General features: G+C 35.8%; 1 pseudogene; it reads left to right on the top strand.

Annotated features, from left to right (window-relative positions):
* Positions 1-353: 353 nt before the first annotated feature.
* Positions 354-14,562, top strand: LOC107818876 (uncharacterized; annotated as a pseudogene).
* Positions 14,563-16,327: the final 1,765 nt, after the last annotated feature.

Here is a 16,327-nt window from a genome sequence, read left to right as displayed (position 1 = left end):
TATTAGGCGAAAAAAAAGTATAGTATTTGGTATTAAGTTGAAAAATAGTATTTGAAATTTAAAATTATGTTTAAACATGCGTTTCACTTGAAAAATATTATAATTTTGTGAGCGGAAAAAAAAAATTTGACATTTTTTAAAAGTGATCAAACAAAGATTTTTTTTAATGGAAAAATGGGGCCTTAATAAAGTCAAGTCGCCTGCCTCTGGAAAATTTATAGCCTATTATTCACGCACTGGTTTGCCCCAATTGCCCTCCTCCCGACATCCTTAGCAATTTTGTATCCCTATTTATAGTTGACCACTTCATTCCTTATTTTAATTATATATTACTACAAACATCAGTTGAATCCATGGAGAAAGCCAACTCTTTTATTCTTTGTGTTGTCTTGCAATTACTCTACTTGTTAGTGGCATGCATGGCAACAAACATAAGCACAGATGAATCAGCTCTTCTTGCTACAAACATGGGCATTGTTGGAACCATTCCGCCACAGTTGGAAAACCTCTCGTTTCTTGTTTCTCTCGATGTGAGCAAAAATAATTTGCATTGAGACATCCCTCAAGATTTGTCTCGTTTACGTCGATTGAAGGTGATTGATCTCGGATACAATAATTTCAGTGGAGAGATTCCAATGTGGTTCGGTTTCTTTTCTGAGCTTCAAATTTTAATTCTTGATAACAACGGTTTCACTGATATACCTCCTGCTTCTATTTCTAACCTGTCAAAGTTAGAAACTCTCAGTGTTAGTAGCAATCATCTTCGGCATTTTTCCTAACAACAATAAAATTTTATAAACTATCCAAACATTCAAATTATCCCATCAAACATCAAAATTATCCAATCAAACTTCATAATCATCCAATCAAAACTAAACAAAATGCAACCAAACTTCAAAATGTAATATTCAAAAGTCAACATCCAACTAAACAACAATCCAGCCAAACTTAAAATCACTCCTCATCTTCGGATTCTCCCTCATCTTCTTCATCATTTATATTGTTTCTATCACTTTCATCCTCTTCATAAATGTGACTTTTTGACAGAGAGCGGGGCAAGCCGATTAAGTGGTTCACTTGAGCCTTGAGGGCCTTGATGTCATTCATAAGTGCGGTCATAATCTTCTCTTCATGCTTTCTTTTTTCTCGTTCATTCGCATAGTTATATTGTTTCCATCACTTTCATCCTCTTCATAAATGTGACTTTTTGGCGGAGAGATTAAGTGGTTCACTTGAGCCTTGAGGGCTCATTCCTAAGTGCGGTCATAATCTTCTCTTCATGCTTTCTTTTTTCTCGTTCATTCGCATAGTTCCTAAAAGGTTGTTGAATCTTCAAGCTCCTCACTTTGCAGTTTGCACGGTGACGGATGTCCTAATACCTTGTAATCCACAAAAGAGAAGTGAAAAAAATACATGAAGAGTTAGGATGGAATAATACAGTGACAGTGATAACCACAAAACTCTTCACAAGCACTCAAACTTTTTCAAAAGAATCTTCTAAAACTGCCAAATCTATGATTGATTCAACAACCACAATTGGACCAAAAAATTTTACGAATTGGTACCTTTAGACAAATGACATTTAGCGGCCGAGTAAATTGTCAACGGTAGGTGATGACTTAAACTATCTTTGACACGCTTAAACTATATCCAATGAAATTCAGCTCTTGAAGCTCACATACATGGAAATAGAATAAAATTTCAGCACCTAACTTCATAAAAAGTAACAAGAAAAAGTTCTCCAGCAAATAAACTCTTTAAGCTTTTGCACTTTTCTTTTATCATCTGTTATGCTCGCATAATTTGCCTCTACCACCAAAAGAAGTGCACCATTAGAATAAAATTTTGGCTTTATTCGAATATGAATCACAAGTTCCAACTATATAATATCTTAGCTACCTTCCCAGAAAGTCTAGCAATGAGTTAAAAGATTTCACCTCTTGAACCATACACAGAATGTGACCCTAAAGAAAAAGAATACTTACCAAATAATTGTATCATAAGATGTACTGTCTCGTGGATCCCAATTCTGAATAAAATTTTCTTTATTAAAAGAGACTAGGTCAAGCAAATACTGCTTTTGCAAATCATAAGATTCTTGACAACAATAGGTAATGACTTAAACTACCTTTGACACGCTTACGATTGATTCTTGGCAACAGTAGGTGATGACTTATATAGTTGAATCATTTCCTTTTGAAATCCTAGAGTTTTTGATTAAGAAGCTCTTCCACATCATTTTGAACTCCAAATACTTCTGACTACTGTGAACATTTACATTGTTGCAAATTCACTTACCAAGGTTAGTATATATTGTAAATTAGCAAAGAGCTAAAACGGACTATGGCAAATTCACTGACCAAGGTAGCATATGATATGTAAACCTGCTTGATTTCCTTTTGAAATTCAGGAGATTTGGAGTCTATCAGCAATCATCCTTTATCAAGCTCATTAATTAAAGTTAAAATCTCTCATACAATACATCAAGGGACTTAAATTCCTATGCTTAGCGAGTAAAAGCTAAGACCTAGGTATAAGGATGGGTAGACTGCGAACAACTAACATATCAAAATCTTTTCAGCAATCAAAAGCAAGTTTCAATTCAGAACAGAGTTTGTGGATTGTTATTGACATTGCACATTTTGATTTTTCTACTGCCAAACAATACATAGTTATACTGATGCTCCAACACAAAGATGCCATAATTCAAATTTGATTATGCCATAATTCTAAGGGAATACCTTTTTCAATACAACAACTAAATATCAGTCCCAAAATAGTTGGATCCGCTATATGTTCATCATTAACTATGTTAGTGCATTTAAATTGATCTCACGTGGAACAACAATAGCTTTCTTTTTTAGATTCTATGGACTTGAACTAAGTCTATCCTTCATTATATGCTCTCTTTGGCTTTATTTCCGAAATTAAACCTTTCACGCATGTAATCATCTAATTTATGTACCCATACTCAGCTATTTCAATTTTTTTTCAAAAACAAAAATGGATAATCACATTTGTTTAACGCTGAACTTTATATGTGGTATTTATTTTTAGAAAGAATAACTACGAATAATGCAACACATGCACAAATCTTACTATATATGTGTATGAGAGAAGAGTCCTTGATTTGCAAGAAATTATGAAAAAGAAAACTACACTCGACGAAAAGTGAAAATAGGTAAAATCTAAGGTAGCAAGGCAAAGTAAAGCTTATCCATATTCAAAAGCCTTCTAGTATGGGCATGTTTCAAAGTTTTCATCTGAGAATTAACATTTGCTTTCTATATATGATGTTGCAGGTGTTATACCCGGAGAGATTGGGAATCTTCACAAGTTGGAGACACTTTATTTGCAATATAATAAATTAAGTGGTTCCATACCGGAAGAGCTCTTCAATATCTCTACGCTAAGAAGGATGTCACTTGCATCAAGCTACTTACTAGAAATTCGCTAAAAACCGACCAAAAATACCGACCAACGTTGGTCGGTTATGGCAAATTATCGACTAAAACGCGACCTTTACGGTGTGGACGGTATTTTGATGGTCGGAACGGCTTACCGACCAAAGTTGGTCGAAAATTACCGACCAGCTTTGGTCGGTATATTAAAACGACCATCTGACAAGTTTAATTACTTACCGACCAACTTTGGTCGGAAACATATTTTATTAATTTAATTTTACCGACCAAAGTTGGTCGGTTTAACTAAATTATATTTTTTTATTAATTATTAAAATTAAAAAAAACCGACCAACTTTGGTCGGTAATTGAAAATATATATTTTTTAAAACTAATTAAAATTAAACATTACCGACCAACTATGGTCGGTAATCTCAACAATGCAAGCAAAATACCGACCAAAGTTGGACGGTAGTCTTGAATTCTGGGAATTCAACGTTCATTAACCGACCAACTTTGGTCGGTATTTTGGAATAATTTTTTTTATATTAAAAACCGACCAACGTTGGTCGGTTTTTCTGGGATTAATTTTGGCATAAAATGCCTGTTTTGGCAGCTAAACCACCTGCCAGCATACTAATACAATAACACAACAACACAACAATAACAACAACAACAACAAAAACACAACAACAACAACAACAACAACAACAACAACACAACAACAACAACAAAAACAAAAACACAACAACAACAACAACAACAACAACACAACAACAACAACAACAACAACAACACAATAATAATAACAACACAACAACAACAACAACAACACAACAATAACAACCAAAACATTCAATAAATACTTTAAAACTAACAAATTAAAGTTCAATTGAACATAAAAATCCAAAATCAAGTTAAAACTAATTACAACTAGTTCAAAACTGGTTCTATTTGTCTAGTTCAAAGTATATAAAAGTCAAGGGGTATTTTGTACAACATCATCATCACCGTCTGATGAACTTTCATCTACAAGACGATATAGAGAACGGTCTTGTGGAAGACGGGAAGCACGATCACGGGGAGGACGGGAGGAACGATCACGAGCAGGGCGGGAGGAACGATCACGTGGAGGTCGACCCTCTGGAGATGACTCACGAGATCGGGGCAACGAAAAAGCTCCACTAGATAGGAGAGTTCTGATCTGAGCTTGCGTGCCAAGGAATTGAGCATCTCTAAGCCTTTCTCTTTCCTTGGCCGCTTCTAGCTCTGATGTGAGCTTTGTTACTGTCTCCCGCATAGCGGAGAGGCTCTCCCTATTAAGTTGCTCGCCATGCGAGGAAGTCCCTATTCCTCGCATTCCACACTTATAGCGATGGAAGTTTTTAGTAGGAAGCCCGTATACCTTCCCCCATTTTGGACCGCCAACAGACTCCAACCATATTCTTTCAGCATCCTCGTCCGAAGGTTGGGTTGGCTCACCCGATTCACCAGCTGGATGACTACGGATGAATTCCTCCATGTTACTTTGGTAGCGACCCTATATTATTTTAAATTAAATCAGTATTTCAAGTTGTTTATAAAAGTAAATTATAATACTTAAATAAAATTGAAAGCTTACATATGCAGTCGAGGCCCGGTCCTCGACCCACCTATCTTGATCCCCCTCTTTCTTCTTCTTCACAACATGTGTCTCCTTGAATAGCTCATCATGACTCATTGGACGCCCATACTTCTTTTCCTGAAAACAAATTAATTTAGTTAATAAACAGAATAGATATACTTAGAAAAGTAAAATAATTTAAGCAATTACGTACCAATCTTCTTTTTATTGTCCCTAGGCTGATCGCACCTCCAGTGTGCAAGGAGCCTCCCTTCTCGGATGCACGAGCTTTCTTTCCTTTTTCGCTCCTCTCTAAGAACTCTGCGGTAAGCCATTGCCTTTGCAAATCATTCCACAAATTCTCAAGTAACCAGCCAGGCCTCTTGTTCTTCTTTCTAGCATCCGAGAAAGCATCCGCCAATCTCTTGCGAGCTTTATGATGAAAATTTGTAGCCACTTCCGCGCTATAGCGGTCTTCCCATACACACTTGCTCTGTATTTCAAAAGTTAAATATTAGATGGAAACATCATAAATATAAATTATTAAACTGTTTAAAAGAACATTTATACCTTAAATTGATTAAAAATTTGCTCCTTTAGTGAGAATGGGCAATCAGTCCAAGTCGCATAAGGGCCATCATAAAGCTTTCTGATGACATTGGTGATTATCCTCGTAGTTTTATTACCCGGCCTGAACCTGCAATTTAACAACAAAAATACATTAATATCTTAGTAAAAATGTTACAAATCAATAGGCGCAAAAATAATGAATAACACTTACCCATCACCCTCAGGGACTATGATGATCCTTCCATATCGATCATAATGCACTACATCGTCATCACCATCCGAAGCATGTGTATCAGATGCATGTGAAGACGGTGTAGGCAGGTCAGAGCTAATGCCTCCCAGGCGAAGGCCTGCAATAGATGGAGTCGATGATGAAGATGGTTGCGATCCCTGTGACTGCGACATAGCTGGATGCGACCCAAGTGGATGTGATACCGATGGCTGTGACCCGAGTGGCTGTGACCCGAGTGGCTGTGACATGGGTGGATGCGATCCATGTGGCTGTGATATGTAGGGATGTGATCCATGTGGATGTGATGCAGATGGCTGTGAGGCAGCTGGACTGTATGTCGGACGTATAGTCCTGTGGCCCTGTGATGGAAGACTGGGTGTCTGAATGAAGGTGTATGGCTCGTGATGCTGTGGCAGCTCAGTATAGCCGTGTGGTGGAGGATAAGACATAGGCATCTCTGAAAAGGGTGGACAAGAGGGAGTATTATTTTCTACCCTCCTCTTTCCCTTCCTACCCTTTTCTCGACACCGAGAACTAGTAGGGTCATTGTTACCTTGACCCTTGCCTGCCATCTGCATAATATAATACACATTTAGATTGAAACATATAAGAAACTAGCTATAAAACGAGAGTGCTTTAAAAAACTAACTTTTTAATCCTCATCGACGTATTGTTCCTCGTCCGAGAATTCTTCGTCCTCACTTGTTTGAGCTTCATCAGTTGATTCCTCGTCCTCATTTTCTATAATTGTTACTTTATTTATATCAACTTCTTCCAATATGCGTTCAGGATGTTCCAAATCATTTTCTAACTGATCGTCCACTATTTGGTGACTATTGGAGATATCGTTTTGATATGCAACATCTAACACAATCTCGACTTCCACCCTACCTACAGGCTTAGTTTTTATTACAACCCACCAATCGGACTTATTCCGCCGCAATGGATAAGGAGCATAATATACTTGCCTAGCGTTATGTGCAATTATGAAAGGATCATAGCGATCATACTCCCTCGTATGATTAACCTCAATTATGTTGTATTGGTTGTGTACTCTTGTACCTCTTGTTGGATTTGGGTCAAACCACTTGCATCTAAAGAGTATCAATTTCTTATATGGCCAACCTGTATATTCTAGTTGTAATATTTCTTTGACCACACCATAATAATCAATATCTCCAACTTGGTTGCCATCACCACCTAGAACCCACACCCCGTTGTTGTTGCTATTTTTATTTTTAGAGCAATCCTCTGTATGAAACTTATAACCATTCACTATGTACTTAGACATTGTTGTGACCTGAAGCCCAGGTCCCCAAGATATATCTTTCAAAAATTGATTTACACCATTATTTGGATTATTTACCTACATAGAGTTAAAAAAAGTCATAAGTTAGCACAACTTATGAATCAATTTTTATACATTCACTACATATGTATATATATATATACACACACACTTACAAGCTGTTTGAACCACGTATATATATATATATATATATATATATATACTTACAAACTGTTTGAACCACGTATCAAATCTCGTATATACAGCATCATAGCCAAATTGACCCACGAAGTGACTGTGACATATCAAATATTTTTAGTAGTTGCATCAATATGTAGTCACAGTAAATTTTACATTTTGATAACTAATAAATCAATACTTACTTGAGAAATGGTACAACTTCGGGACAATTTAGCAACACATGAAGTGTAGCTGACTTGTACTCTATATCACTCAAACTTCTCTTTCTAACATCCTTAGAACATCGGCCTGGTTGATTGAATATGAACATTGGTGGATATAATGGATCATTCACACATTCGACCGTGTGCCTATTGGGCCTATTCCTAGAACATGGCACGTTACTCTCAAAATACTAAGAACAAAAATGTGCAGTTTCCTTTGCAAGATAGGCTTCGCATATAGATCCTTCAATCTTATTCCTCTGCTTAACAAATTGTTTGCATTTGACAATTGTCCTATATAATCTCATGTTAGCCAGTAACATTCAAATAAAATAGAATAGTACATCAAACTTATAATATTACCTCTCAAAGGGATACATCCATCTGCATTGAACAGGCCCTCCAAGTCGTGCCTCGTGTACAAGGTGTATTGGAAGGTGTTCCATCACGTCAAAGAAACCACATGGGAATATTTTTTCCATCTTACTAGAAATTACAGGGATGTTCTGGTCCATCCGAAGTAGGTTTTCTTCCCTTAATGTGGTAGAACACAAGTCTTTGAAAAACAAACTAATCTCTGTGATGGGTTTCCAGATTCTTTCAGGCAAACCACAAAATGCAATAGGCACTAAGGTCTCCATGAAAACATGGCAGTCATGACTTTTCAAATGGCTCAACTTCCCTACCTCCATATCTACTTTTTTTCCAAGATTCGACGCATAACCCTCAGGCATCTTTAATTTCGTAACCCAATCATAAATTTGTCGTCTTTCCTCCAAAGTGAATGTGTAACTTGCTTTGGGCTTGAACACCTTACCATTGTTTGCTGTCTGCAAGTATAATTCAGGCCGCCTGCAATATTCTTGTAAGTCCATTCTAGCCTTCGGGTTATCTTTTGTCTTACCTTTAACATCTATCACTGTGTTGAACAAATTATCAAAATAATTCTTCTCAATATGCATGACATCAAGGTTGTGTCGGAGAAGATTATCCTTCCAATAAGGCAACTCCCAAAATATACTCTGTTTCGTCCAATTATGATTAACACCATATCCGGGGAATCTATAAGGTGGAGCCTCAGTAACTTTACTGAAGTTCTGGATCCTCTCCCAAATTTCCTCACCTGAAAGTATCGGAGGTGGAGAATCATATTCCACTTTATTCTTTTTGAATGCATTTTTCATCCTTCTAAACGCATGATCATCAGGCAAGAATTGACGGTGACAATCAAACCATGATTGCTTTCGGCCATGTTTCAAAGTGAACGCTTTACTATTTTCCATGCAGTAAGGACAAGCTAGCTTCCCAGCAGTCATCCACCCAGATAACATTCCATACGCAGGAAAATCATTAATAGTCCACATTAAATTAGCACGCATATTAAAATTCTGCTTGGTTGATATGTCATATGTTTCAACACCATCATACCACAATTGTTTTAGCTCATCAATCAAAGGTTGCAAATATACATCAATCAAACTTTTCGGATTACGTGGACCGGGGATAATACAATTTAAGAATATATATGGACTAGTCATACACAACTCAGGTGGTAGATTATAAGGTGTAAGAAAGACAGGCCAACATGAATATGGTGTCGCAGATATAGAAAAAGGCGTGAAGCCATCGGCACACAGACCTAACCGAATGTTCCTTGGTTCACTAGCAAAATCTGGATATGTCCTATCAAAGTACTTCCAAGCTTCTCCATCTGAAGGATGACACATAATACCAGGTGGTCTTCTATTTTCAAAATGCCATCTCATATGAGGAGCAGAACTCATCGACGCATATAACCTCTTTAACCTAGGTATAAGAGGTAAATAATGCATTGCCTTGACAGCGACTATATTCCCGCTGGAAAGCCTCTTGAAACGAGGCTTTTCGCAAAATTTACAACTGTCTAAAGTTGCATCATCTTTATAATATAACATGCAACCATCTTCACAACAATCAATTCTCATTGACGAAAGTCCTAACTTAGAAACCAATCTCTTCGCCTTATAGAAATCACCAGGTAAGTTGATATTAGGGTCAACTAGTTCACTCATAAGGTCAATGAAACAGTCCATGGCTGCTTGAGAAATATTCCAATTAGATTTGATACTTAGTAATCTAACTACAACAGACAGCTCAGAGTGCGGACTTCCTTCACGTAGTGGACGACTAGCTTCCTCTAACTGTTCATAAAAATATTTTGCGTCATCATTAGGAGTTTGTTCAACATTTTCATTGGGCTCACCCCCAAAAGCATCCGCAACCATATCTTGAATTCTAGAATCAAGATTTGTATTCTCCACCGACCTACTACTTTCACCAACAACCATGTTATGAAATATCTCACGGCTACCATCGATCTCTCCATGATTAGTCCACACAAAGTAATTCTCTATAAACCCCTTCCTATAAAGATGAAGCTTAACTTCCTCCGATTTTTTAAACTTCATACAATCGCACCTGACACAAGGGCACCTAATTACTCCTTCACTTTGGTATGGTGGAAGTGACATTGCATGTCTAATAAAGTCATCAACCCCTTCTACAAAATCCTCCCGCAATCCCCGCCGATTAGGATAATTTCTATTGTACATCCAAGTACGATGTTCCATCTATACAAATAAAATAAGAATAAATTAATTTATTCTACAATTATAAATTAATTATATCTTTTTTAGTTAATTCAAGATAATTATTTTTTCCTAATTACACCAATTTATATCCTAAAAGTTCAATTCATATCCAAAAGGTCCAATTCATATCTTAAAAGTTCAAATCATATCCTAAAAGTTCAATTCACAAGAACAAATCCTAAAAACTAAAATTTCAATTCATATCCTACGAGTTTAAACATAAACTAACTAAACTAAAGAAATTCAACCCATACCCTAAAAGTTCGATTCACAAGAACAAATTAATTTATTCTACAATTATAAATTAATTATATCTTTTTTAGTTAATTCAAGATAATTATTTTTTTCTAATTACACCAATTTATATCCTAAAAGTTCAATTCATATCCAAAAGGTCCAATTCATATCTTAAAAGTTCAAATCATATCCTAAAAGTTCAATTCACAAGAACAAATCCTAAAAACTAAAATTTCAATTCATATCCTACGAGTTTAAACATAAACTAACTAAACTAAAAAAATTCAACCCATACCCTAAACTAAACTAATTCATAAATAATTGACTAATTAACAAAACTAATTAGTTAATAAAATTAATTAATAAAACTAATTAAAACAAGACCTAAACCCTAATCCTCAATAAAATACAATGTTCAAATAATTAAAACACTAATCAATTGAAACTAATTCATAACTAATTAACAAAACCTGGAAATAATAAATAAATGGGTTGTAATTCAAACCTAGAATTTGTAGGAGATGGAGAAGGAGATCGAGGGGCGGCAGTGGCAGTGGCAGAGGCGACGGCGCGGCGACGGCTGGACGGCGAGGGGAGGCCTGGACGGTGAGGGGGAGGGGCTGGGAGAAGGAGAGAAGGGAAGGAAGAAGAGGGAAAAATTTTAGAGAAATGGGGGTTTCCCCCGTTTTTCACTTCTCTGATTTTAGAATTACCGACCAAAGTTGGTCGGTAATTTTGGTCGGTACATTAAGTGCTGACCGTTTGACCAAAAACCGACCAACTTTGGTCGGTTTTTTTTTAAAAAAAAATTAAAATCTTTAACCGACCAACGTTGGTCGGTAATTTTAAATATAAATTCTTAAATATTATAAAATATTTAAGAATAATAAAATAATTATTAAAATTTAAAAAATTGGATCCAAATTACCGACCAACGTTGGTCGGTAATCCAAAATTTTCTTGTCTGACCAGCTATTGACCAATTTACCGACCAACGTTGGTCGGTATTTTGTTTTAAAAAAATGTAAATGTTTTTTTTTCCCAGTTTGCGTCCAACCTGGACGGTTTTTGGTCGCATTTTTTGACCGACCAACGTTGGTCGGAAATAGTTGGTCGGTTTTTAGCAGATTTTTAGTAGTGATATATAATTAACTAAAAACATGTCATGTGGCACTACACATAGATGGAGTTATACCCAGCTCAATCTCCAATTCTTCAAATCTAAGGGAATTACATCTTTATGATAACAAATTCAGTGGCCCGATTCCTAACTCTTTGGGGGATTTGAGACAGCTTGAACATTTGAGGTTGTTCAAAAACCACTTATCATCTCCGCACCTAAGTATCTTAACTTCTTTAGCGAATTGCAGATCTTTGAAAGAGATAGCGATATCGCATAATCCTCTTAATGGTGTTCTTCCAGATTCCATTAGCAATCTCTCCTCCACTTCTCTTGAACGATTTAGTGTATATTATTCTGAAATTAGGGGACAGATACCATTAGGAATTGGTAATTTAAGTAACTTAAACACTTTGTCCCTATTCGGCAATGCCTTGACTGGATCACTGCCAAGATCATTATGTGATTTACAGAATCTTCAAGTTTTAGCTCTTGATCAAAATAGGTTAACTGGACCCTTCCCAGAGTGCCTTTGCAAATTGCCAGAGCTAGGCTACGTTAGTTTGTCGTATAATCAAATATCGGGTCCAATATCATATTGCATTGGCAATAGTACTACCTCTTTGAGAAATATTTACCTAAATTCAAATAGGCTCACTAACATACCCATGAGTCTATGGAGCCTCAAAGATCTTGTAGTTCTTCACTTGTCCAATAATTCTTTGGTTGGTTCTTTACCTCCAGATTTCGGAAATTTGGATGCCATAACAAAAGTAGATTTGTCGAGGAATCACCTTTCAGGAAGTATTCCAACCACGGTCGGAGACTTGCAGAAATTAATTTATCTTTCTTTGGCTTTCAATGAGTTGCAAGGATCTATTCCTGAGTCATTCGATAAAATGATAAGTTTGGAATGGGCGAATCTATCCAATAACATTCTTTCAGGTATGATTCCAAAATCATTAGAGACTTCGGTATCTGACGGATTTCAACGTATCATTCAATAGATTAGAAGGTGAAATCCCAAGTAAAGGACCTTTTCTCAATTTCACCTCTCAATCTTTTATGGGAAATGAAGAGTTATGTGGTGGTTTCCTTTTCCGACCTTGTAAGGCTAGGTCTGTTCATCACTCACGGAGAAGCAGATTTCTTCTCCATGAGTGATGAACATCCAGGATTTCATACATTGAAATCGAAAGGGCAACTCAAGGGTTCGACCAATGCAACTTGCTAGGCCGTGGAGGTTTCGGTTCTGTTTACAAGGGCATCTTTGCGAATGAGATGGTTTTGGCAATCAAAGTGTTTAATTTACGTGCATTCAAGAGTTTTGATACTGAATGTGAAATTTTACGCAACCTTCGCCACAGAAATCTTACCAAAGTTATTAGCAGTTGTAGTAACATGGATTTTAAAGTATTACTTGTAGAGTACATGCCCAATGGAAGCCTAGAGCAATGGTTACATTCTGATGATTACTACTTGAATATGATCCAAAGATTAGACATAATGATCGATGTTGCATCAGCTTTGAAATATCTCCATCATGGTTATGCAACAGTCGTTGTACATAGCGACTTGAAGCCTAGTAATGTCTTGCTAGACGAAAGACCGGTTGGGCACGTGAGTGACTTTGGCATGACCAAGTTATTAGGAGAAGGGAAATCTATTGCTCATACTAACACACTTGTAACAATGGGCTATATTGCACCAGGTAACTTTCTTTTTGGTCTTTTATTTTATTATCGAATATAAAGTGTTATTGTGTTAAATAGCACGTAATCTTTTATTTTGTTGTTTTATGTAATATATCACAGATTCATAAAAAAAATGGTATTGAAAACACCGAAATATAGAGTCCATTTGGCTTAGCTAAAACATGAATGTAGCTTTTAAGTATTTTTTAAGTGCTGAAACTAATTTAATGAACAAGAAATTATACGGTTAGATAGAAGTGTTAGAGACTGAAACAAAGAAAAAGAAACTTGCAGTCTTATCATTTTATTTGATTGTCTTACTCTTGGTGCATTCCAGTTCTGCCTTCAGTTTTTTTTTAAAATTTATCTACTCAAGATAGATTTTTTTTTAATATCATTCAAATATAAAGATATTACTTTCGTTTATTTATGTAGTCCGTTAAGAAAATAATTTACTCTAGCAACATTGGATCAGTAGGATTAGTTTCTAGAAGATGTGATGTGTACAGCTACGGCATAATGCTCATGGAAACATTCACAAGAAAAAAGCCATATGATGAAATGTTTCAAGAAAATTTGAGCATGAGGAGTTGGGTCTGTAATTCAGAGGATATTATTGATGCCACCTTATTGGAACCAGAAGAGATTGATTTCAAGAAAAAGTTGCATTGTGTGTCCTCTATTTTGGAGTTGGCTTTGAATTGCACAGCTGAATCTCCTAATGAGAGACTGAACATGAAAGATGTCCCGGCAAATATCATGAAGATCAAGCTCGAATTTCTTCAGCAAATGATGTAGCAAGGTTTATGTGATGGTAAGTATCCAGCTTTTTCATCGAACTTCTCATGTCATCTGGATAGAAATGATTCTTTTCTTGTCTATACCATATCTAAATGTAGAAATGAACCATTTTTTTTTCATACAAACATATCCCCTTGTAGTTAAACAAAAAAGAAAAAGAGAACTGAATTGAAAGACATCTTTTTTAAGAGTGTCTTAATTTAAGATGGCAAAACAAAAGGAAAACAAAGTCCAATGAAACTAAGAAAGAAATTTAAAGTTCAAAAAATTAAGAGTTTCATTTATCAAAGGAAAAATATGAAACTAACTCAAGTCTCTGTTACTATTAGTATATTTTTGCGTTCCTATCCATCCAACTCAAGTTTGATCCCGTTCAAAATTTTGAACAGGTAGTGCCGCCTTTTCCACCAATTGAGATGACAACTAACATTTGGTCCGAGATTTGGACTTTTATTGTTTATTATGCTTTTCTCTTGTGTGTGTTTATGGTTTGAGTGTGAGTTGTGTGCGCGCGTGTGCCCTTTAATATATGTGTGTACTGAAGTTGGCATGGAAGAATGCCTTATATAATATTGATGATAATTATTATTTCAAGGGTCGATGAAGAGCAGTGCAAAATGTTGAACTACAAGTTATAGGCTCTTTTGGTTACCAAGTTGAATGGAGTTGCTCCAATTAACAGCTTGACTGCACATTGAAAGCATAAATACAATCTAGATTTTCCACTCACTCACAAGTCACAATTGAAATATTTAAGGTGGGTCCTAATGGGTGAAAAAAAAAACTAAAAGACTGAAAACTCCTTTACCAAGTACTTAGATCCCCGCCCAATATATCACTAACACTTGGCAACTAAAATCCAGTGACTCCAAGAAGAAAGCAATTTCCAGTAAAAATCCAACATTGACTGGACCAAGTAGCAGTTAGTAACAAGCATAAAAAATTAGAAACAACTTTGGGTTCGTTTCTACATCATTTGGCTTAGGTTTCATACATTTGTTAATCCTCCAATATTGACTCTCGTCAATTCAGTAAGTTTCAAATGCCCAAAGATTCAAACTTTTTTCATTGACATTCAGTAAGTTCAGCGGATTGATGCCTTAACAGATTAGGTACTTGACTATGCTGTCACTTTATATCTTGGTTGCATGATGAGTTATAGATATTTGTTTCTTTTTTCTTCTTTGTGCCATCATGTAATTATTTATCGAATCATGTATGTGCTCCTTAATTGTGCTTGTATACGGGTAAAATCGGGGTAATATATACCCCGATTTTTCAGACCCAGAACGGGTTCTAAAACTTCGGGAAACACGGTAAACGGTTACACACGACGGATAGAGGGTTGTGATATTCGTACCTAATCGGATATCACGGCGCAAATCTCGCTCAATGTCGGTTACAGATCAGTAATTAATGAAAAAGGAAGACTTTTACCTTTTTTAAACTTGTACTAGGGATGAAACGCTCCTACTGTATAAATAAGAAGTTTTTCTTTTGTAACACATATTGTAACACGCGAATCAAAGCAATACAAATTCATTTCTGCTTTCTAGCTGATGCAAAAGTTCTTATTTAACTGTTATGTTCTTCACTCACAATTAGGTTCGAACCAAGGGTCCGATCGGGGGTAAATTTACTGTTCAACCTAGGGTTGGGCTAGACCATAACATTACAACTGGTTTGATCGTTTATTTTATCTTTAATTTGTTTATCTAATATTCTTGATTATTTGTGTTGAATCAATTCACGTATTTTTAAAATTACGTACAAGTTTAATTGTTATCCGATTTTAGAGTAAACAGTGCTATTGCATACGGTGGATATTTCTCATTTTCAGGTGAAGTACCAGAGAAGGTTCGAAATCTCGCTAAACCTAAAAATATTGGATACAATTACACAAAACAGAACTATAGTCTAAGTAGTCTTTTACCATCTTCTATAGAAAGCACCACGGCTGGTTTTCGTCATCATATTTAATGATTCGAATTGACTGTTTGCAGCATTTAAATGTCATAGCTAAAACAACTTGAGTCGTTAATTGACTGCAGGAATGGAAGTCTTCATATAGGTTTGTTTTTTTCCCCTCAAATAATTGATCTCATTACTGCAGCTATGAAAAATAACTCCAAGATGTATATACATACCCCACAAACCAATGAAAAATATCTATGATTAACATCAACCTCCATCCAGATATGTTTGAAAATGGAAACCATTTTCGACCAATTATTATATTAGTAACATTTATCATCAGAAACAATCTTCTGTGAAGAATGAGATAGCATACAAAGATAACTAATTAAATTCCGTTAAAAGAAATAAAAGGAGAACTATGAAATATTTA

This window comes from Nicotiana tabacum, chromosome 4, assembly GCF_000715075.1.
Source record: "Nicotiana tabacum cultivar K326 chromosome 4, ASM71507v2, whole genome shotgun sequence".
Lineage (NCBI taxonomy): Eukaryota > Viridiplantae > Streptophyta > Magnoliopsida > Solanales > Solanaceae > Nicotiana > Nicotiana tabacum.
The sequence above is the reverse complement of the archived record's forward strand: the minus strand, read 5'-3'. Positions and strand labels throughout refer to the sequence as shown.